This window comes from Bombina bombina, chromosome 4 (assembly GCF_027579735.1).
Source record: "Bombina bombina isolate aBomBom1 chromosome 4, aBomBom1.pri, whole genome shotgun sequence".
NCBI lineage: Eukaryota > Metazoa > Chordata > Amphibia > Anura > Bombinatoridae > Bombina > Bombina bombina.
Genome location: NC_069502.1, coordinates 430,584,369 through 430,607,667, shown reverse-complemented (window position 1 = coordinate 430,607,667; position 23,299 = coordinate 430,584,369).

The window sequence follows — 23,299 nt, the reverse complement described above, 5'->3', positions numbered from 1 at the left end:
TCCTTGGAGGGAGCTGACAAGGCAAAACAAAGGCCAACGCAGCCCCATTGGAGACATCTGACAAGGTGACATAGTACATCACAGTCCTTGGAGGGGGTTAACAAGGCAAAACAAAGGACAACACAGCCCCATTGGAGCCATCTGACAGGGTGACATAGTGCATCACAGTCCTTGGAGGGAGTTGACAATGCAAAAAAAGGCCAACACAGCCCCATTAGAGCCACCTGATAAGTTGACATAGTGCATCACAGTCCTTGGAGGGAGTTGACAAGGGCAAACAAAGGCCAACATGGCCCCCTAATTAGAATCTGACAAGGTGAAATGATGCAAAAGGCACAACAAGAAACACTAAATAGGCCAAATGGCAACAGATTAAATAAACAAATAACAAATTGTGGATGGGGGATTTATTCATTCTCCCTCTGGGCCATCTCCGGATCATCCACTTATGGGGCATCAGCATCACCTTCATCGTCCTGCGCTTTTCCAGCTGCGGCTTCATACAATGCCTCTAAACGCATTATTCATTCTAGAGTCAAGCGATGAAGCCGCAGCTGTATACGCATGGTCTCATGCATCCTTCTCAGCAACTGATTGGAACTCAGCATGGTCTGCTCGATACGTGCTAAAGCCTGTAGCGTTAACCATGCTGAGTCACAACCTAAACAAAAATAAATAATACAAATTAATAATAATTAAAGAACATAATAAAAAGAGAGCAAAGAGACATGGTGCATCACAGTCCTTGGGGGAGTTGACAAGGCAAAACAAAGGCCAACACAGCCCCATTGGAGCCATCTGACAAGGTGACATAGTGTATCACAGTCCTTGGAGGAAGTTGACAAGGCAAAACAAAGGCCAACACAGCCCCATTGGAGCCATCTGACAAGGTGACATAGTGTATCACAGTCCTTGGAGGAAGTTGACAAGGCAAAACAAAGGCCAACACAGCCCCATTGGAGACATCTGACAAGGTGACATAGTGAATCACAGTCCTTAGAGGGAGCTGACAAGGCAAAACAAAGGCCAACAGAGCCCCATTGGAGACATCTGACAAGGTGACATAGTGCATCACAATCCTTGGAGGGAGTTGACAAGGCAAAACCAAGGCCAACACAGCCCCATTGGAGCCATCTGACAAGGTGACATAGTGCATCACAGCCCATGGAGGGAGTTGACAAGGCAAAACAAAGGCCAACACAGCCCCATTGGAGACATCTGACAAAGTGATAGTGCATCACAGTCCTTGGAGGGAGTTGACAAGGTAAAACAAAGGCCAACACAGCCCCATTGGAGACATCTGACAAAGTGACAGTGCATCACAGTCCTTGGAGGGAGTTGTCAAGGGCAAACAAAGGCCAACATGGCCCCTTAATTAAAATCTGACAAGGTGAAATGATGCAACAGGCACAACAAGAAACACTAAATAGGCCAAATGGCAACAGATTAAATAAACAAATAACAACATGTGTATGTAGGATTTATTTGTTCTCCCTCGGGCCATCTCCAGATCCTCCACTTATGGGGCATCAGCATCACCTTCATCGTCCTGTGCATCTCTAGCTGCGGCTTCATGCAATGCCTCTAAACGCATTATTCGTTCTAGAGTCAAGCGATGAAGCCCAGCTGGATACGCATGGTCTCATGCATCCTTCTCAGCAACTGATTGCTGGTCTGCTCAATACACGCTAGAGCCTCTAGCGTTAACCATGCTGAGTCACAACCTAGACAAAAATAAATAATACAAATTAATAATAATTACAGAACATAATAAAAAAAGAGCAAAGAGACATTGTAATAATTAAAATACAAATCATTATTATAATTAAATTTGTTATATAGAAGATTTACACATTAAATATGTTCTTCAGAGATAAGCCATTAAAATATTAAGACAAATAAAAACCCTATCAATCTTTAAATAAATATTTCTTTGGTTTATGACACACTGTGAAAAGGGCGGTCATACCAAATTCAAAATATTGGCATATATATATAATAGATATCCAACATCTAGGCAATATCATTTAGATATTAGAAACTGTGGATGTTGATTTCCAAAACTGAAGATCGGAAACATTTACATTAATCAAATAAAGAAAAGGTTTATAAAAAACATTTTCAAATCAAATTCAATTTATGTATAATTAGATAAGTATAATGTCCCTTTAAGAAAGTATGTTCCAATGTAGATTCATAATGATACTTACATCAGTGTCTGGGAAGGATAATCCGACACCCAGGACAATGAAAGTGGGGATTGGGATTAGGGTAAAGGTGTTGATGGGGAGGGATGGGGCAAGGTGGGGGACTGGGTTGCCACTCCGGTGGAGCCTGCACAGCTGGGGAGTCAGGGGCCTGGGGAGTTGGTGGCTGTGCAGGTGGGGGAGAAGAAAGGAAGGCCAAACGGGAAAAGCGGCGAGTGGGGGCAATAAATCTTTTTTTTGGAGGGACAGGAGTAAGAATGGGAAGGGCCGCGAGTGGGATCAGTTTGGGAAGGACCCGGGAGTGGATTCTGGCTAGGAACGGGCGGGAGGTGCTTCTGGTTGGGGGGCAGGGTACGGGAGGGGCTTCTGGCTGGGGAGGGTGGGAGGCTGATGCTCAGAAGTGGAAGGTCCATCTGAAATATATTAAATAATTCTATAAATACATATAGGATATGAAAATATAGTATTATCTTGAAAGAAATCAACATTATTTAAAATCTGGATTCTTGTTCTCATAAAATATTTAGGCAAAGTCACAATAATAACTATGTTTTAAGTTATTGATTGATTGGAATCAAATATAATTCTGACTGTTCACTGTTATTTTTCATGCAACATTTCATAAATACATTACAAATCAGATTTTTCAAAGTCAACATTATGTGCTAATCTTTATGATTTTATAATATATTTATCTTTTGGATAATATTTTGGTACGCATGTATGCATTTGAGATTGAAATGCAATAGAGTTCTTTTAAAATCCAACAATAAAGGATATATTAGGAGGGATAAAGGATTTAAGGCATTAAAGCCTAGTGCTGAATTAAACGCTATGTGAATATTATAGAGTAAAAAAGAAAATAAACACTTTATTTAACATGTATATATGAATAGACGAACAATATCAAATTGGATCATTAGAGAAATGGGTATGTGTCTTCCATTACTCTATAATGCACAAATGAACTGATCCAAATAGAAATTTAAAAACAAGGCATAAAAATGGGCATATGTGGTCAGACGGAGCGTGAGGATACCAACAATTATCAGTATATGGCATGCAATATGGGGTGCAGCAAATTCGTTCAATGCATACAGGTCTATGCGCTCAAAGGCGTCCTCCTACCTGCGTACTGCTGGGATTGAACCCAGTCAGCCGATTGCTAACTTGTAGCCCTATATCTTAATAGCACACAATGCACATCAAAAGAAAGAAAGAAATCCGTATCTTGCTAATAGCATACTGTTTAAGCACTTGCATTCAAACCTCAGTATTCATGATAACACACAATGTAATGTCACTTATTATTGTGTTATAGCATACCCTATATTCTATACCCAAACATCCACACTCATAAATGCTACTAAACTCATTCTCAGTGTGTAATCTCTTACTGAGATTGTTGGTTCAAACAACCATATAGTACATTCGTTCAACAGAGTCTACGGATAATATATGGGTATTAAATTATTATCATTATATTCAGTGTAGCGTTATCAAAATATTGGTGGTAGCTGTATACTGACAACTGACTATATCGTATTGTTAAAGATAGTAGCGGCTGTCCAATGGTGCAATTATCGCTACAAAGTGTCAGTTATTATTGCTACAAAGTATTCTAGCTTAAACAGCGTTGTTAGTCATGGATTCAGGAACCTCCCGCTCGCATTAGGCCATGCCCACCGACTCGTTTTGGCACTGATACGTGACTTCGCCAGGGCATAGGGGCTGGCCCAGCCATTCAGTCCGTCTTTTATAACTGGACATTGCCATAGCAATGATGTTGTTTGCGGAAATGTTTACCCGCAAGAAGATGGCTATTATTATAATCATATAGCAAACCTGCTGTTGTTGAAATAGGTATTTGCCACATATATTTAAAAATGTTATTGGGAAAATCATATGTCTACAAATATCCGTAAACAGTACAGTTATTGTGAATCTTATACAGGCTGACGATTGTTGTACTAGATTATACACGATAATCCTTGTGTAGATAGTCATATTGTTTATTAATACACGGGTATTGCAATTCATATATTGAAGGAGATATATATTTTCTGTACATATTCTATCTCTCTACCTGCCAGTGTAGCAGGCATCACCATCGATAGGAGGATCATTGAAATGATGTCACTATAGAAAGGAGAGCATAATTCTAACTGATTATATTCATCTTATTTGATGTTTTTCTTGCATGTAACAAATGCATAACATGCTGTAGCAAACTTTATCCATCTATCATTAGGGATGGCAGTATACCCAATCATGTAGAAAAGGCGACTTTGAAGATACCAAAGATTTAAAAATTGGGGAAACACAAGATTCCAAATCTAATCAAAATTGACACATTCTCAAAAATATTATGGCTTTATTGTCAGAGGAGAGCCTGATATAGTGACCACTTGTTCGTCAGCCACATATTTTGTTTACACTTAATGTAAGTTAAGTTATATAATACATACTGTGTATTAAAAAAAAACATAGAGATCAAAAAATTGATTAGTTATTATTATCCAACATGTCTTACAGAAAGCTTTTATAAGAGATGGCCTCATTTAGACCTTTTGGTGATGCGGATTGCAGCTCATGTATCCATCTGCATTCTTTTTGCAAAAGCATTTTGTTAACATCCCCTCTCCTATCTTTCAATTTAATTTGCTCAATAGCAAAGAAGTAAACTTGATATTTACTATCTTTATCTACCGTATTCATGTGTTCCGCCACTGGTACATTCCGGTCCCATTTTATATCCCCCATGTGTTCCAATACTCGTGTACGTAGTTCCCTTGTTGTTTCACCTACATAGATTAGGGGACACTTGCACATGGCTACATATATCACTCCCTTTGTTCTACAATTCATGAAATCATGTATTGGGTAGCATTTTCCTGTTTTGGGGTGTTCAAATGTTTTTAGAGGGGACATATTCTTACAAGCTTTGCAATGGCCACATTTATAGAAGCCTCTTGTTTCTTGCAACCAAGTTCTCTGCTTAGATTGAGTAAAGTGACTGTTTGTTAGAATATCTTTAAGATTCTGAGATCTTCTATTTGTAATTGTAGGTTTTTCTGTAATCACTTCTAACAGGTCAGGATCCTCCTTTAGCACATGCCAGTGCTTCTGAAAAATATGTCGAATTTTACTGTTCTTTTCATCAAAAGTCCCTATCATTCTGATTGGATTCATGGTGATTGGTTCATTGACATCAGTATTTTCCTGTATTAGTTGCGGTCTATCTAATGCCTTCGCTCTCTGGTAAGCCCTTTTTAAACACCGGCTAGGGTAGCCTCTTGCTTTAAATCTGTGTCTGAGTTCTTTTGCTTCTGTTTCAAAAGCCTCCAAAGTGCTGCAATTACGTCTAGCCCTAAGGTACTGTCCAAAGGGGATGCCCGTCTTTTGGCTTTTTGGATGACAGCTATCCCAATTTAGCAGGCTGTTAGTGGATGTTTCCTTCCTAAAAAGCTTAGTGCTTAGGGATCCATCACTTTATTTTTTGATCTCCAGATCCAAGAAGGAAATACTTACATCTTCAATACTAGAAGTGTAATGCATACCATGAGCATTGTCGTTAAGCCAACACATAAAGGCCAAAAAATCATCTTTTGAACCGTCCATAGTATCAACACGTCATCAATATAGCGGATATATAAATCCATGTATTTCATAAATGGATTTACGTCTCGATTTAGAACATGAGTATGTTCTATCCATCCTAGGAACACGTTAGCATAGGTGGGCACACAGCAAGTGCCCATTGCTGTGCCCCTTTGCTGTAAGTACACTTTGTTGTCAAACAGAAAATAATTGTGCTTTAGCACAAAATAAAGGAGATCAATGACAAACTCATCCTCTTCACTACCTCTAGGATTATTAATTTTCAGGAAATATTCCACAGCTTTTCTCCCTAGTGTATGAGAGATATTAGAGTATAAAGTTTCTACATCAATGCTTGCAAATAAGGTATTTTCCTGCACATAAATATTCTCTAAACATCTGAGAACATCTTTTGTATCCCACACATATGATGTTAGTGTGTATACAAATTCACATAGTTTTTTGTCTATATAGGTGCTGATATTTTCTGTCAAACATCCGTTGCCCGACACTATAGGTCTGCCTGGTGGTACCTCTATATTTTTATGAATTTTGGGCAAGCTATAGAAAGTAGCAATCCTAGGTGACATATTGCACATGAATTGGTATTCTGACTTAGTGATAATTCTTTCACCAAAGCCTCTGTCTAGCAGTGATTTGAGTTCTTTACCGGATCTTATAGTGGGATCTTGTGATAGAACCTGATAGTTATCTGTATAGGTTAGAATATCTAAACACATCTTTTTATATTGTGTATTATTCATTATTACAAGATCCCCACCCTTGTCGGCACTCTTGATTGTTATTTCAGAATTATCCTTTAGTTCAGCTAGTGCATTCCTCTCTTTAAAAGTAAGATTTTTCTTAGTTTTACTTTTGCAATTGAGTGTTTCTAATTCTGTAGTTACCAAGGAAACAAATTTGTCTATAGTAGGGTATTTTGAAATAGTAGGCATGAACTTACTCTTAGGTTTTACTAAACTCTGTTTTTGTGTTTCAGTTTTCTCCTCATTCTCCTCTAATAAGGTTACCATAAGATTACCATAAGATTAATTATTTCCTGATCCTCTTCTTCCACCCCCATATCAGTTAAACAAATGTGTCAATTTTGATTAGATTTGGAATCTTGTGTTTCCCCAATTTTTAAATCTTTGGTATCTTCAAAGTCGCATTTTCTACATGATTGGGTATACTGTCATCCCTAATGATAGATGGATAAAGTTTGCTACAGCATGTTATGCATTTGTTACATGCAAGAAAAACATCAAATAAGATGAATATAATCAGTTAGAATTATGCTCCCCTTTCTATAGTGACATCATTTCAATGATCCTCCTATCGATGGTGATGCCTGCTACACTGGCAGGTAGAAAGAGATAGAATATGTACAGAAAATATATATCTCCTTCAATATATGAATTGCAATACCCGTGTATTAATAAACAATATGACTATCTACACAAGGATTATCGTGTATAATCTAGTACAACGATCGTCAGCCTGTATAAGATTCACAATAACTGTACTGTTTACGGATATTTGTAGACATATGATTTTCCCAATAACATTTTTAAAGATATGTGGCAAATACCTATTTCAACAACAGCAGGTTTGCGATATGATTATAATAATAGCCATCTTCTTGCGGGTAAACACTTCCGCAAACAACATCAATGATATGGCAACGTCCAGTTATAAAAGACGGACTGGGCCAGCCCCTATGCCCTGGCGAAGTCACGTATCAGTGACGAAATGCGTCGGTGGGCGTGGCCTAATGCGAGCGTGAGGTTCCTGAATCCATGACTAACAACGCTGTTTATACAATGATATTAATATATATCTTGCAGCGCCAAGATGTCAACCATACAAGCAATACTCCAAATGCGGAATCTCCCAACCAGATCCCAAAATGACAATAGAATAAAGTGATAAGTGAGTACAGCGCTACAAGGCCCTAGAGAAGGGTATGTGGCTAAAGATGGTGTCCACGATTAGTTATGCTATCTGCAACTGGTATATCAAAATATAATAATACAAATAACCGATGGGCCTAAATACATAGGTATTACAATATGGAAAAAGAAAATTATAATAGATCAAACACTCCTATATGCTTTGCTTATAACATTTAATATGACATATAGAGTTTAAAATCCTTGACAATGTAAGCATACATAAAATAAATAAAATACAATTACAGAAAAAAACTTTAAAACAAGATCTGATGGTACCGTTATGTGTACATGAAAAAAAGGGGGTCCAGTTATAAAAATAAAATCCTGAAAGTCCAAAGAACAGTCATATGATCCTATGATATATCGAACTTGTATAATGTCCCAATGCTGGTGTATTCGAACTTAGTGAAGAAAATGAACTACTCAATGATATGTGAAAAAATGTGGAAAAAATAATTTGAAAAAATATTATAGGTTCAAGATGACATCGCCAAAGTTTTAACACATACCTTAAGAAGAGGATCAACACTTAGGAATCCTATAACCACACTTGTTTGGATATACATTGAGTTACCACAGATCATTTTTGGGAACATTTTGTTCTGTTTTTTAAGGATACATTAGACATTCACTAAGGCATATTTTTGGTGTACACCTCACCATATTTTTCATTTTTCATATTTTTCATTTTTCACTTTTATCACCTGTTTGATTTTTGATTTTTGATTTTTAATTTGTAAAAAATTTTTTCCATTTTTTACCTTTTCGTACACACTTGTGATTCACATGCTGTAATTTTAGATTTTTGGTTTTTCAATTTTGGAAGGAGACTTGTATGCAAAATATTTTTTCAAATAATTTTTTCACATTTTTTCACATATCATTGAGTAGTTCACTTTCTTCACTAAGTTTGAATACACCAGCATTGGGACATTATACAAGTTTGATATATCATAGGATCATATGACTGTTCTTTGGACTTTCAGGATTTTATTTTTATAACTGGACCCCCTTTTTTCATGTATACATAACGGTACCATCAGATCTTGTTTTAAAGTTTTTTTCTGTAATTGTATTTTATGTATTTTATGTATGCTTACATTGTCAAAGATTTTAAACTCTATATGTCATATTAAATGTTATAAGCAAAGCATATAGGAGTGTTTGATCTATTATAATTTTCTTTTTCCATATTGTAATACCTATGTATTTAGGCCCATCAGTTATTTGTATTATTATATTTTGATATACCAATTGCAGATAGCAAAACCAATCGTGGACACCATCTTTAGCCACATACCCTTCTCTAGGGCCTGGTAGCGCTGTACTCACTTAGCACTTTATTCTATTAACAACGCTGTTTAAGCTAGAATACTTTGTAGCAATAATAACTGACACTTTGTAGCGATAATTGCACCATTGTTGTTTGATTGTTTGAACCAACAATCTCAGTAAGAGATTACACACTGAGAATGAGTTTAGTAACATTTATGAGTGTGGATATCTGGGTATAGAATATAGTGTATGCTATAACACAATAATAAGTGACATTACATTGTGTGTTATCATTAATACTGAGGTTTGAATGCAAGTGCTTAAACAGTATGCTATTAGCAAGATATTGATTTCTTTCTTTCTTTTGATGTGCATGGTGTGCTATTAAGATATAGGGCTACAAGTTAGCAATCGGCTGACTGGGTTCAATCCCAGCAGTACGCAGGTAGGAGGATGCCTTTGAGCGCATAGACCTGTATGCATTGAATGAATTTGCTGCACCCCATATTGCATGCCATATACTGATAATTGTTGGTATCCTCACGCTCCGTCTGACCACACATGCCCATTTTTATGCCTTATTTTTAAATTTCTATTTGGATCAGTTCATTTGTTCATTATAGAGTAATGGAAGACACATACCCATTTCTCTAATGATCCAATTTGATATTGTTCGTCTATTCATATATATACATGTTAAATAAAGTGTTTATTTTCTTTTTTACTCTATAAAATCCAACATTTTAATAATATGGGAGTGTGTAATATGATCAAATCTAAATGGCCACTCCACCTAGCCCTTAAAACCAGGTAAACACTGATTTACATATATATTTCGGTGATTGCCTTTGTAATCTTAAATGGAATAATTTGAAGCTTGATGGTTCAATCAATTACTATTCAGAATATATACACAGTAGATACTACTGTTCATATTAAATATTAAGAATATAATTTTATCTGACATTACATTTTCAGAGTATTTTTTGTGAATCTCTCTTTTACATTCGGATTAAATGTATGTCATCCCAATATTAATAGACACATTCAGAAAAGCATGCTTTAGTTTTGAGGAATATTAATGTTTGTTTGATTGAAATGGACAGTCTACACATACATCTTTTTAAATCCATTTACATATCATACATCATGAAATGAAAGTAAGGAATTTCAACACGATTATGTTTATGTATACTTAGAAGTGGCTTAGAAGTTCAAAACAATGATGGCATAATTATATGGTCTGCATCTAGGCACTCAGATGAATAGCAATGACTGTCTGTACAATCAGAAGATGATTATTGGGGTTTTGCATGGAATATGCATGTGACATCCTAATGTCAGTAATGACAAATCATACATAGATTTGATAAAAAATAAAAACATATGTTCATGCTGCATGATATAGAAAGTGGGGCAGTAGTGTATTTGAAAAGAATTGAATAATATATTTGAAAGGTACAAAGCTGTAGACTTTATTTTTCGTCAATAGTATGATTTAGAAACAATACACGTTATATTAGGGTGACCATATTCCCACTTTAAAAATGGACACATATTAAAAATACAAAATATTTCTTGAAACAGCCTTGAAAACAGCCCTGACCTATGTATTTTTCAAATGTGTCCATATTTAAAGCGGCAATATGGTCAACCTACATTATATACAGGGAGTGCAGAATTATTAGGCAAGTTGTATTTTTGAGGATTAATTTTATTATTGAACAACAACCATGTTCTCAATGAACCCAAAAAACTCATTAATATCAAAGCTGATTAGTTTTGGAAGTAGTTTTTAGTTTGTTTTTAGTTATAGCTATTTTAGGGGGATATATGTGTGTGCAGGTGACTATTACTGTGCATAATTATTAGGCAACTTAACAAAAAACAAATATATACCCATTTCAATTATTTATTTTTACCAGTGAAACCAATATAACATCTCAACATTCACAAATATACATTTCTGACATTCAAAAACAAAACAAAAACAAATCAGTGACCAATATAGCCACCTTTCTTTGCAAGGACACTGAAAAGCCTGCCATCCATGGATTCTGTCAGTGTTTTGATCTGTTCACCATCAACATTGCGTGCAGCAGCAACCACAGCCTCCCAGACACTGTTCAGAGAGGTGTACTGTTTTCCCTCCTTGTAAATCTCACATTTGATGATGGACCACAGGTTCTCAATGGGGTTCAGATCAGGTGAACAAGGAGGCCATGTCATTAGATTTTCTTCTTTTATACCCTTTCTTGCCAGCCACGCTGTGGAGTACTTGGACGCGTGTGATGGAGCATTGTCCTGCATGAAAATCATGTTTTTCTTGAAGGATGCAGACTTCTTCCTGTACCACTGCTTGAAGAAGGTGTCTTCCAGAAACTGACAGTAGGACTGGGAGTTGAGCTTGACTCCATCCTCAACCCGAAAAGGCCCCACAAGCTCATCTTTGATGATACCAGCCCAAACCAGTACTCCACCTCCACCTTGCTGGCGTCTGAGTCGGACTGGAGCTCTCTGCCCTTTACCAATCCAGCCACGGGCCCATCCATCTGGCCCATCAAGACTCACTCTCATTTCATCAGTCCATAAAACCTTAGAAAAATCAGTCTTGAGATATTTCTTGGCCCAGTCTTGACGTTTCAGCTTGTGTGTCTTGTTCAGTGGTGGTCGTCTTTCAGCCTTTCTTACCTTGGCCATGTCTCTGAGTATTGCACACCTTGTGCTTTTGGGCACTCCAGTGATGTTGCAGCTCTGAAATATGGCCAAACTGGTGGCAAGTGGCATCTTGGCAGCTGCACGCTTGACTTTTCTCAGTTCATGGGCAGTTATTTTGCGCTTTGGTTTTTCCACACGCTTCTTTTACGACCCTGTTGACTATTTTGAATGAAACGCTTGATTGTTCGATGATCACGCTTCAGAAGCTTTGCAATTTTAAGAGTGCTGCATCCCTCTGCAAGATATCTCACTATTTTTGACTTTTCTGAGCCTGTCAAGTCCTTCTTTTGACCCATTTTGCCAAAGGAAAGGAAGTTACCTAATAATTATGCACACCTGATATAGGGTGTTGATGTCATTAGACCACACCCCTTCTCATTACAGAGATGCACATCACCTAATATGCTTAATTGGTAGTAGGCTTTCGAGCCTATATAGTTTGGAGTAAGACAACATGCATAAAGAGGATGATGTGGTCAAAATACTAATTTGCCTAATAATTCTGCACTCCCTGTACATGTTACAGGGGCGTATTAAGGCATAGGCCAATGAGGCCGGTGCCTAGAGCGACAGATTTTTAAGGGGCAGCAGAATTTTGAGTTCCTAGGGCCACTCTACTGAATTCAGGGCTGGGTGGCTAAATCAACCAATTACAAATGACTTAAATGACTGGCCCGGCTATTGCTATCCAATGGGATTGTATGTGGGTGCACATGACGTGGTGACAGTGGAGGCGGAGCTCACTTGCGCAGCCTGGCCTGGACTGAATGGGAATGTGGTATTCTTCCTGGCTCCACCACATGATTGAGACTCACACAGACTACACAGTGCAGTGTGCCCTACAACGTGACCACTGTGAAACAGCATATGCCTTTCTCCCTTCAATACATCTTCATTAGGCATTAAAATACTTAAACGGATTAGTCACTAAATACTTGTAGATTTACTGTTTGTCTATCTGTCATACATGCAAAGAATAAGTATTTATTGCTGAATCTATACAACTATGTGACTTAAAACACAACTGAAAATATGTTGTATGCATTTAATACATTCATAAACAATACAAGTATATACTTTATTATGATTGTATCATGTGACTTTATCCCCTAGGATACAATTCCTAAACCTATCATAACTATTGTTGTATTTTTTAAGTACTTTTAAAGGCCAGTTTGTATATTCATTACATATTTATCCAAGCAGATATTTTGCTTAAATAACTGTCAATCACCAAAGAAGATGTTTAAGGTTAAACAACTACCTACTGACAAACTATCATTAAACACTTTAATCATCTGACTTGCAAAATAATGTCTTAATATATATATATATATATATATATATATATATATATATATATATATATATATATACACATGTGTGTGTGTGTGTGACCAGAGTGAATGCAAGCCCTGGTGAACATCTACTTAAAAAGACATTATTTTTTTTATTTTTTACACCCTGCCCCAAAAATATTATGTCTAAAAAAAAGGCCTTAAACCTGGGGTGGGGGATGGGGGGGCAGCAGAATTTTGAGTGCCTAGGGCAGCACAAAACCTAAATATGCCCCTGACATGTTATAAATATTTGACGTACCATCAGACTCCAAGGGAGCCACTTCCTCCTCCATTGCACATGTTACATCAATCTCTGTTAAACATAATATGTTGTGTACACGTTAAAAACAAATATTTTACTGTGTTACTGGTGCTCAAGGACACACATCAATGTTGCATTAAAGAGATACTGAACCAAAGTTAGGAATTACATCATTTTGATGGAACATGCAAATGAAATAAGATTTATAATTATCGATGAGTAATAATTAAATTTTAGTGTCTGTATTTTGAAAATATTCACAAAAGCAGAGTACATGGAACATTTAAGAGTTCTCATGTGTGTATCACTTGATGATTGTTGTCTAAATTTATACTAAATATAAACATTTGCTAGCCATGTTCTGAAGCACAAATGTGTAGACTAAGAAGCTTTGAGATCTTAATATTAAACTAATAAAAAATAAATATATATATATATATATATATATATATATATATATATCATCAGAGGAGTATATTATAATTTTTATTCAAATGGAATGCTTCATCAGAACCATGATCAGAATATTTATGAAAAAGAAACCTTCAATGACATATGAATGAGTCAATGGACTTACCAGAACCCTGCAAAGGCAGGGCACATCAGTACTGGATCCCTCTGTGCTCGTCACAATAACTAGTTCTATTAATGATATTAAAAAAATTTAGTGAACACAGTTTGGACATCACTAAATCACATTAGTCTAAAATGTTCTAAATAATATACTTAGAAATGTGAAGATTATAGCACTAATATGAACAATAAATTTATTAGTTCATCAAGGTGATTGTAAAGAAAATGGTGTCTTTCACATATGTTGGTTTTCCTACTATATTAGACAGCCAATTCTTATCATATTAATCAATGGCATATCTAAATATAACTATTGTTCCCTGTTTTAAAAATAATACAGACACACACACAACACTTTGATTAACAACTGGTGACAACTAGAGCCTAATCCATGTGGCACATAGATCCATTTGTGCAATGTACAGTAATCTGTTTTAGGACACAACACATATTAATCACAATGCAAGACATAAGATATATTTAAAACTATGTCATCATGGTGCTGTTAGAATATGCTTATATATATCTAAAGGTAGTCCAAGAGTGAAAGATATGATTTATATATCAATATTGTTTCATCAAAACAGTGTAAGGATTAATGAAGATATTTTGTATTTATATTTAAAATGCATTTCTTTATTTGACAATCTCACTGTTAATAAATTGTCTAGTCCATATACTGATATAATAAATCAGATAGAGCATGCAATTACAATCAAATATATAATTTTATGCTATCATCAAGAATCTTTAATTATCCTTCTCTCTTAAAGGGACATGAAACTCAAAATGTGTAATTTTATTATTTTTCATGATTCAAATACAGCATGTAATTTTAAACAGCTTTCCAATTTACTTATGTTACCTAATTTGCTTCATTGTCTTAGAATCTTTTTTTAAAGGAGCAACTATGCACTACTGGGAGTTATCTGAAGACATCTGTTGAACCAATGAAAATAGGCAATTTTGTGCATCAACCAATTTTGAGCCTACCTAGATATGCTTTTCAACTAAGGATACCAATAGACTGAAGCAATTTAGATAATAGAAGCAAATTGAAAAGTTGTTTAAAATAACATGTTGTGTCTAAATCATAAAAGAAAAATTTTGGTTTTCATGTCTCTTTAATGATAAGAAAATATCAAAGCATATGAGATGTATATTTATATCATCTGCACATATCTAAAAATGTGTTAGTGTTGTCTAAATGTAGCCAAAAACTGTCAAGCACTACCCAGGGGCAGAATACAAAATGGCCATGACCCTAAGATTACATTAAAATGAAGATATCAAGAATCAAAGGAATATCTTCAAATACTCATAAACTGAGATTTGTATTACAATTGAATCGCAACTCTGATTCGTGATTCTTAAGAAGAAAATTGAATTAGAGTATCCATATTAATATAGATCAATTTGAATGGATTAGGTAATGTTATGTCCAAATTTGTAAGAAAAAGGTAAATTATAATGAGTCATACTATACTCTGGTGAACACGGGCTCGAGGTTCCAGCACCAACATCCATATCTGTAAAAGATTCAATCAGGATTGGATATCATTAATACAAATCAGGCCATGGACACAAACAATCAGATATTATTTTTCAAATTGACAAAGTAAAATAATATTTGTATTCATGTGAGTTCATTGTTTTCAAAATTAATTTATAAATAAAGAGATCATGTATTCTTATTTATAATCTTTCATGTTGTTGACTGTCGCTTTAAGTCATTTTTTGTCTTCTTGCATTGTCATCAGTTGTTAGACATTGTTCAATTTTTATTTTGATATTGCTAGTATAGCTTTTCTAATGAAGAAGATTGTAAATGAGGATACTGTATTCTTCACATATATACGGTAATAATTAACGTATACATTTGACCCACATGTCTAAAGTAATGCCACTGTTACAGCAAACACATGTTCACGTCTCTGCGCAATTATATCTTTTGTGATCATTGCACAATTATTAAAAGCATAATTGGCCATCCGTGATTCAGAATTGATTTGGATATAGTAATGTGATGAGTATAATTTCTAAAGACTTCAAATATATTTGCAATTGTGTGTATTACGATATTCTAATCAAATATTTGTAAAGAATGAATTATACCAATTAATATTTATAACTTTTGTATGATTCGATATTCAATGTATGAAATGGCGGATGATAGGGATTTCACGGATGCGCAATTCCATTTTTACTCTGTGACGCATATTCTGGAGAGTGCAAGAAACATCATTCCTATTTCATTTGTGACGAAACTAAATTCAGATATCTAAACATCATATGTAGCGTGTTATGAGATCTATATAGGTTGAATATATGACTATATACACATTGCTTAAATATATACTCAAATATTAATATATTATATGAAGTATGATATTTACCTGGTTCAGCCTCTCTTCTTCCTTCTCCCAGGTCACCGATTGGAGAAGCTTCTGCACTGGGCTCCGGGTCTTGAGTGTTAGAGCCAGCAGCTGGGGATTGAGAAGAAGTCGAGGAGCGTGCGGATGCAAATCTGCTGGGGAAACGGAGATTGAGGAGGGTACATAAAGTCTCCTTATGAGCTTGCAGGAAAAGTTTCTGTGGGGGTGGATCCTGCTTTCCATCCCTCCAACGGGCTTTTACCCTCTCCTTCATGAGGCTGACATTATTGCAAAGCCACAACCTTATATCCCCGAATCTTCGCATGGTTTGATTCGGAGTCCTCTGGATGTTACACACAGATTTAACATCTTGGGTGATAGACACCCAGAGGGCCGTCCTAATTTTTGGCTTCATTGACTTCTTCTTATTCCCAAACAGCTGCGGATAAAACTCCTCGACCACGTTGACCAGTGCAGCACTTTCCGCCCATGTGAACCTGGGAGACGTCATGCCTGCCAAGTATTATATTATATATATATATATATATATATATATATACTGTATAAGTACACCAGCAGGCATTAGAGAACTGACAAAAATGGCAGCGTGTAATTGACTTTTATATGGTGAAGTAAACATGATATGCACCATGGGACATGGTATCTGTACATCTGATTGGATAAAATATTGAAATTTTGTTATCATGTCTGTGGGCCATACTGACTCAAGTTATGTTTGTATGAAAAACTCTGATTGGCCATTCCTTAATGTTTCATGGATTTATATCTTTGTAACTTCCATACACATACCTCCTGGGGTTGTTGTTATTACATTTGGCATGTAGACTTATTTGTAATTTATGAGACTGTTATGCGTATGTGTGACACATATATAATATACGTAATCCATTAAAACTTAATATATTGTTTACATTTGAACTCAATTTTATTTTTACTCACAATAGTAAATATAATCCAGTCACATTAGTACATGTTTTACACATTTCGGTGTTTAATATTGATCAGGTTATTTAATAAATATATATTTTAATCTAAAAAGCAAACATTGTATGTATTCATTGTTTATTAAAGAAATATTGTGACTCATTGTGAAGTATTGACATTGCTCTATTAAATGCATTTACAATCCTAACAATGCACATCGATTATGTGCTAGTACGTGAAATTAGAATAGAAATTTTAAAGATGTTAATCTTGTGTTGCAAGATACGTTTACCACGCTATATTTCTAAAATGGTGAAATGCGTAATTTGTATTTTTAACAGACATAACTTGGATTAAAATGTTTTTTAATTTTAATTTTAAAATCAACGTTTGTTCATTATTATTAAATTAAAATCGAGCTTGTATTGGTCTGAACTGCTTACATATATTTATTTTTGCAACAGCATCTTTATTTTTAAAGGGATATTACACCCAAATATTTTCTTTCATGATCCAGATATAGAATACAGTTTTAAACAACATTACAATTTAAACTCTATCTATTTAGTTTAATTCTTTAGATATCCTTTACAGAAGAAATAGCAATGCACATGGTTGAGCCAATCACACAAGGCATTTCTGTGCAGCCACCATTCAGCAGCTACTGAGCATATCTATATATGGTTTTAAAGGAAAGTATATCAAAAGAATGAAGGTAATTAGATAATAGAAGTACATTTGAATGTTTAAAATTATATTTTTTATAGGAATCAGGAAATAAACGTTTTTGGATTAATGTCCCTTTAATTAGCTGATATGCAATATTTACATTTATCTAAAGATATCTGTCTAAACATTGTAAATATGCATTGTTGCCCACACACAAATAAGTAGATATTTCACAGTAATGATTTGCTGATCTTGGGCGCGATCCGATATAGATCGCAGTTTGCGGCGCAAGCGAGGGAACCGGCGTCGCCCGCAGTTTCAGCTCGCAACTCGAGCTATCCCATATAAGTCGCTGTCAGATGCTAACGTGCCGTAAGTCTGACAAACCAGCGATGTCCAGAAATCTGAGCAAGTACAAATTTCTGGCGTCGCCAGTGACTTACGGCACGTTAGAAACTGCCGGCGCCTATAAAACCTGACTAAAGTCTAAAACACCCGCACTGTCTAACACGCCTCCCTAACATAGCCCGACAAGTCTAACACGCCTCCCTAACATAGCCCGACACGTCTAACCCTCTATCCGCTATCCCCCCTCACTAGCCTAACAATAAAAAAGCTATTAACCCCTAAACCGCCGCTCCCGTACCCTGCCGCAACCTAATAAAGTTATTAACCCCTAAACCGCCGCTCCCGTACCCCGCCGCCAGCTATATTATATCTATAACCCCCTAAAGTGAGCCCCTAACACCGCCGCCATCTATATTAAAATTATTAACCCCTAATGTAAGCCCCTTACACCGCCGCCATCTCTATTAAAATGATTAAGCCCTAATTTAATCTACCTACCCCGCCGCCAGCTATATTATCTATATTAACCCTAAGTATATTATAGTTAATATAGTTATTACATTATATATATTAACTATATTAACCCTAATTATATTAGGGTTAATATAGTTACTATAGTATTTATATTAACTATATTAACTCTATCTAACCCTAACACCCCTAACTAAATTTATATTAAATTAATCTAATTCATTTATAAACTAAAATATTCCTATTTAAATCTAAATACTTACCTATAAAATAAACCCTAAGATAGCTACAATATAATTAATAATTACATTGTAGATATGTTAGGGTTAATATTTATTTTACAGGTAAATTGTTAATTATTTTAACTAGGTATAATAGATATTAAATAGTTATTAACTATTTAATATCTACCTAGTTAAAATAATTACCCAATTACCTGTAAAATAAATCCTAACCTAAGTTACAAATACACCTACACTATCAATAAATTTAATAAACTACAAACATCTATCTAAAAATACAATTAAATTAACTAAACTAAATTACAAAAAAAAAACAACACTAAATTACAAAAAAAAAAAAAGATTACAAGATTTTTAAGCTAATTACACCTATTCTAAGCCCCCTAATAAAATAATAAACCCCCAAAATAAAAAAAATTCCCTGCCCTATTCTAAATTAAACAAATTTCAAAGCTCTTTACCTTACCAGCCCTTAAAAGGGCCTTTTGTGGGGCATGCCCCAAAGAATTCAGCTCTTTTGCATACAACAAATACAATCCCCCCCCATTAAAACCCACCACCCACATACCCCTATTCTAAAACCACCCAAACCCCCCTTAAAAAAGCCTAACACTACCCCCCTGAAGATCTCCCTACCTTGTCTTCACCACACCGGGCCGAACTCCTGATCCGATCCGGGTGATGTCTTCCTCCAAGCGGCAAAGAAGAATTCTTCCTCCGGCGATGTCTTCCTCCAAGCGGCAAAGAAGAATTCTTCCTCCGGCGACGTCTTCCTCCAAGCGGCAGCAAAGTCTTCATTCTTCCAGCGGCATCTTCAATCTTCTTTCTTCGCTCCGCCGCCGCGGAGCATCCATCCAGGCCGACGACTGAACAACGAATGAGGTACCTTTAAATGACGTCATCCAAGATGGCGTCCACCGAATTCCGATTGGCTGATAGGATTCTATCAGCCAATCGGAATTAAGTTAAAAAAATCTGATTGGCTGATTGAATCAGCCAATCAGATTCAAGTTCAATCCGATTGGCTGATCCAATCAGCCAATCAGATTGAGCTCGCATTCTATTGGCTGTTCCGATCAGCCAATAGAATGCGAGCTCAATCTGATTGGCTGATTGGATCAGCCAATCGGATTGAACTTGAATCTGATTGGCTGATTCAATCAGCCAATCAGATTTTTTTAACTTAATTCCGATTGGCTGATAGAATCCTATCAGCCAATCGGAATTCGGCGGACGCCATCTTGGATGACGTCATTTAAAGGTACCTCATTCGACGTTCAGTCGTCGGCCTGGATGGATGCTCCGCGGCGGCGGAGCGAAGAAAGAAGATTGAAGATGCCGCCGGAAGAATGAAGACTTTGCTGCCGCTTGGAGGAAGACGTCGCCGGAGGAAGAATTCTTCTTTGCTGCTTGGAGGAAGACATCGCCGGAGGAAGAATTCTTCTTTGCTGCTTGGAGGAAGACATCGCCCGGATCGGATCAGGAGTTCGGCCCGGTGTGGTGAAGACAAGGTAGGGAGATCTTCAGGGGGGTAGTGTTAGGCTTTTTTAAGGGGGGTTTGGGTGGTTTTAGAATAGGGGTATGTGGGTGGTGGGTTGTAATGGGGGGGGGGATTGTATTTGTTGTATGCAAAAGAGCTGAATTCTTTGGGGCATGCCCCACAAAAGGCCCTTTTAAGGGCTGGTAAGGTAAAGAGCTTTGAAATTTGTTTAATTTAGAATAGGGCAGGGAATTTTTTTTATTTTGGGGGTTTATTATTTTATTAGGGGGCTTAGAATAGGTGTAATTAGCTTAAAAATCTTGTAATCTTTTTTTTTTTTTTGTAATTTAGTGTTTGTTTTTTTTTGTAATTTAGTTTAGTTAATTTAATTGTATTTTTAGATAGATGTTTGTAGTTTATTAAATTTATTGATAGTGTAGGTGTATTTGTAACTTAGGTTAGGATTTATTTTACAGGTAATTGGGTAATTATTTTAACTAGGTAGATATTAAATAGTTAATAACTATTTAATATCTATTATACCTAGTTAAAATAATTAACAATTTACCTGTAAAATAAATATTAACCCTAACATAGCTACAATGTAATTATTAATTATATTGTAGCTATCTTAGGGTTTATTTTATAGGTAAGTATTTAGATTTAAATAGGAATATTTTAGTTTATAAATGAATTAGATTAATTTAATATAAATTTAGTTAGGGGTGTTAGGGTTAGATAGAGTTAATATAGTTAATATAAATACTATAGTAACTATATTAACCCTAATATAATTAGGGTTAATATAGTTAATATATATAATGTAATAACTATATTAACTATAATATACTTAGGGTTAATATAGATAACATAGCTGGCGGCGGGGTAGGTAGATTAAATTAGGGGTTAATAATTTTTATATAGGTGGCGGCGGTGTAAGGGGTCAGATTACGGGATAGATAAGGTAGATGACAGCGGTGTAAGGGGTCAGATTAGGGGATAGATAAGGTAGATGACAGCGGTGTAAGGGGTTCTAATTAGGGGATAGATAAGGTAGATGGCGGCGGTTTTAGGGGCTCACAGTAGGGGGTTAGTTTATGTAGATGGCGGTGGGGTCCGGGAGCGGCGGTTTAGGGGTTAATAACTTTATTAGGGATTTCGGGGGGGGATTGCGGTTGACAGGTAGATAGACATTGCGCATGCGTTAGGTGTTAGGTTTATTTTAGAAGATCGCGGTTGACAGGGAGATAGACATTGCGCATGCGTTAGGTGTTAGGTTTATTTTAGCAGCCAGTTTAGGGAGTTACGGGGCTCCAATAGTCAGCGTAAGGCTTCTTACGGCTGCTTTTTGTGGCGAGGTGAAAATGGAGTAAGTTTTCTCCATTTTCGCCACGTAAGTCCTTACGCTGCATATTGGATACCAAACTGCGCTGGTTTGGTATACCTGCCTATGGCCCAAAAAACTACGGGCGACGGCAGAAATATACGCGCGTAACTTCTAGGTTATGCCGTATATGTGATACCAAATCAGCGTAAATATTGGCGTCGCCGGCTTTTGCGGGCGACGCTTTATATCGGATCGACCCCCATAAGCCTATGCATCTCATTTGTGCAAACTTAGGATAGCATGAGAATAAACCATATGTGATTATTAAAGTACATTTTTATTTTAGATTCAAATCTGCTCTGTCTGAATCATGGAAGATTAGATTATTTTGTCATTTCCCTTTAAATAAAAATGATATAGCCATCACAAGCTCTAAACTAAAACTAAGTTTATTTTTTAAATATGCAGTCATGTGTGAATATGAAAAATATATTTAAATATATGATTTTATATACATATAAAAGGGACAGTAAACCCAAAAGATATTTACTTTAATACAATACTAATTATTGCATATTCGATCCTGTTATATGAATATACGTTTGACCTGTGTGAGAACCTTGTTTGTAAAATGTCCACTTATCTCCATCCTTTCATGGAAATTTTAAATGATTCAGTGCAGACTCTTAAAGGGACAGTATACTATAATATTTTGAAAAATTAACGTGTTTACAATTCCTTATTATTTTATTGTCAGAAGAGTATATAATGCATGAAATGAAATGGTTCATGTTGGTCTATGAATTATTATTGGGAATCGAAAACCACAAATATGTGTATTAGCTTGGATAGATAGTCTGATCTTCTAACTTTATCCCATTTTTAGACATATACATACTTCTTATATCTGCCAAACAATCAACATAAATCATTTGTAATTTGTATTACCTTATGTATTGAATGCCCCACTGTGAGTGAAATATCTTACAATGGCTGTATTTATACAGCTTTGCCTTAAAGGGACATTAAACCCACATTTTTCTTTCCTGATTTAGATAGAGAATACAATGTTAAACAACTTTCTAATTTACTTCGATTATCTCATTTGCTTTTATCTCTTGATATTCTTTCTTGAAAAGCATATCTAGATAGGCTCGGTACTTCTAATTGGTGGCTGTACATAGATGCCTTGTGTAATTGGCTGACCCATGTGCATTGCTATTTCTTTAACAAAGGATATCTAAAGAATAAAGCAAATTAGATACAGAAGTAAATTTGAATGTTGTTTAAATTTGTATTCTCTGTCTGAATCATGAAATAAAATTTTGGGTTTAATGTTCCTTTAAGGACAAAACCATTAGGAATAGGTGGAGATAACATTGGAGAAATAAACTAAAATCAAGGGTAACAGAAATACTTATAGAAATTTGATACACTCCAACAGGTAAAGAGTATAATTGTTAGACAATATATTTTGATATATCTATAGTTAACTGACCCTTCAAATGACTC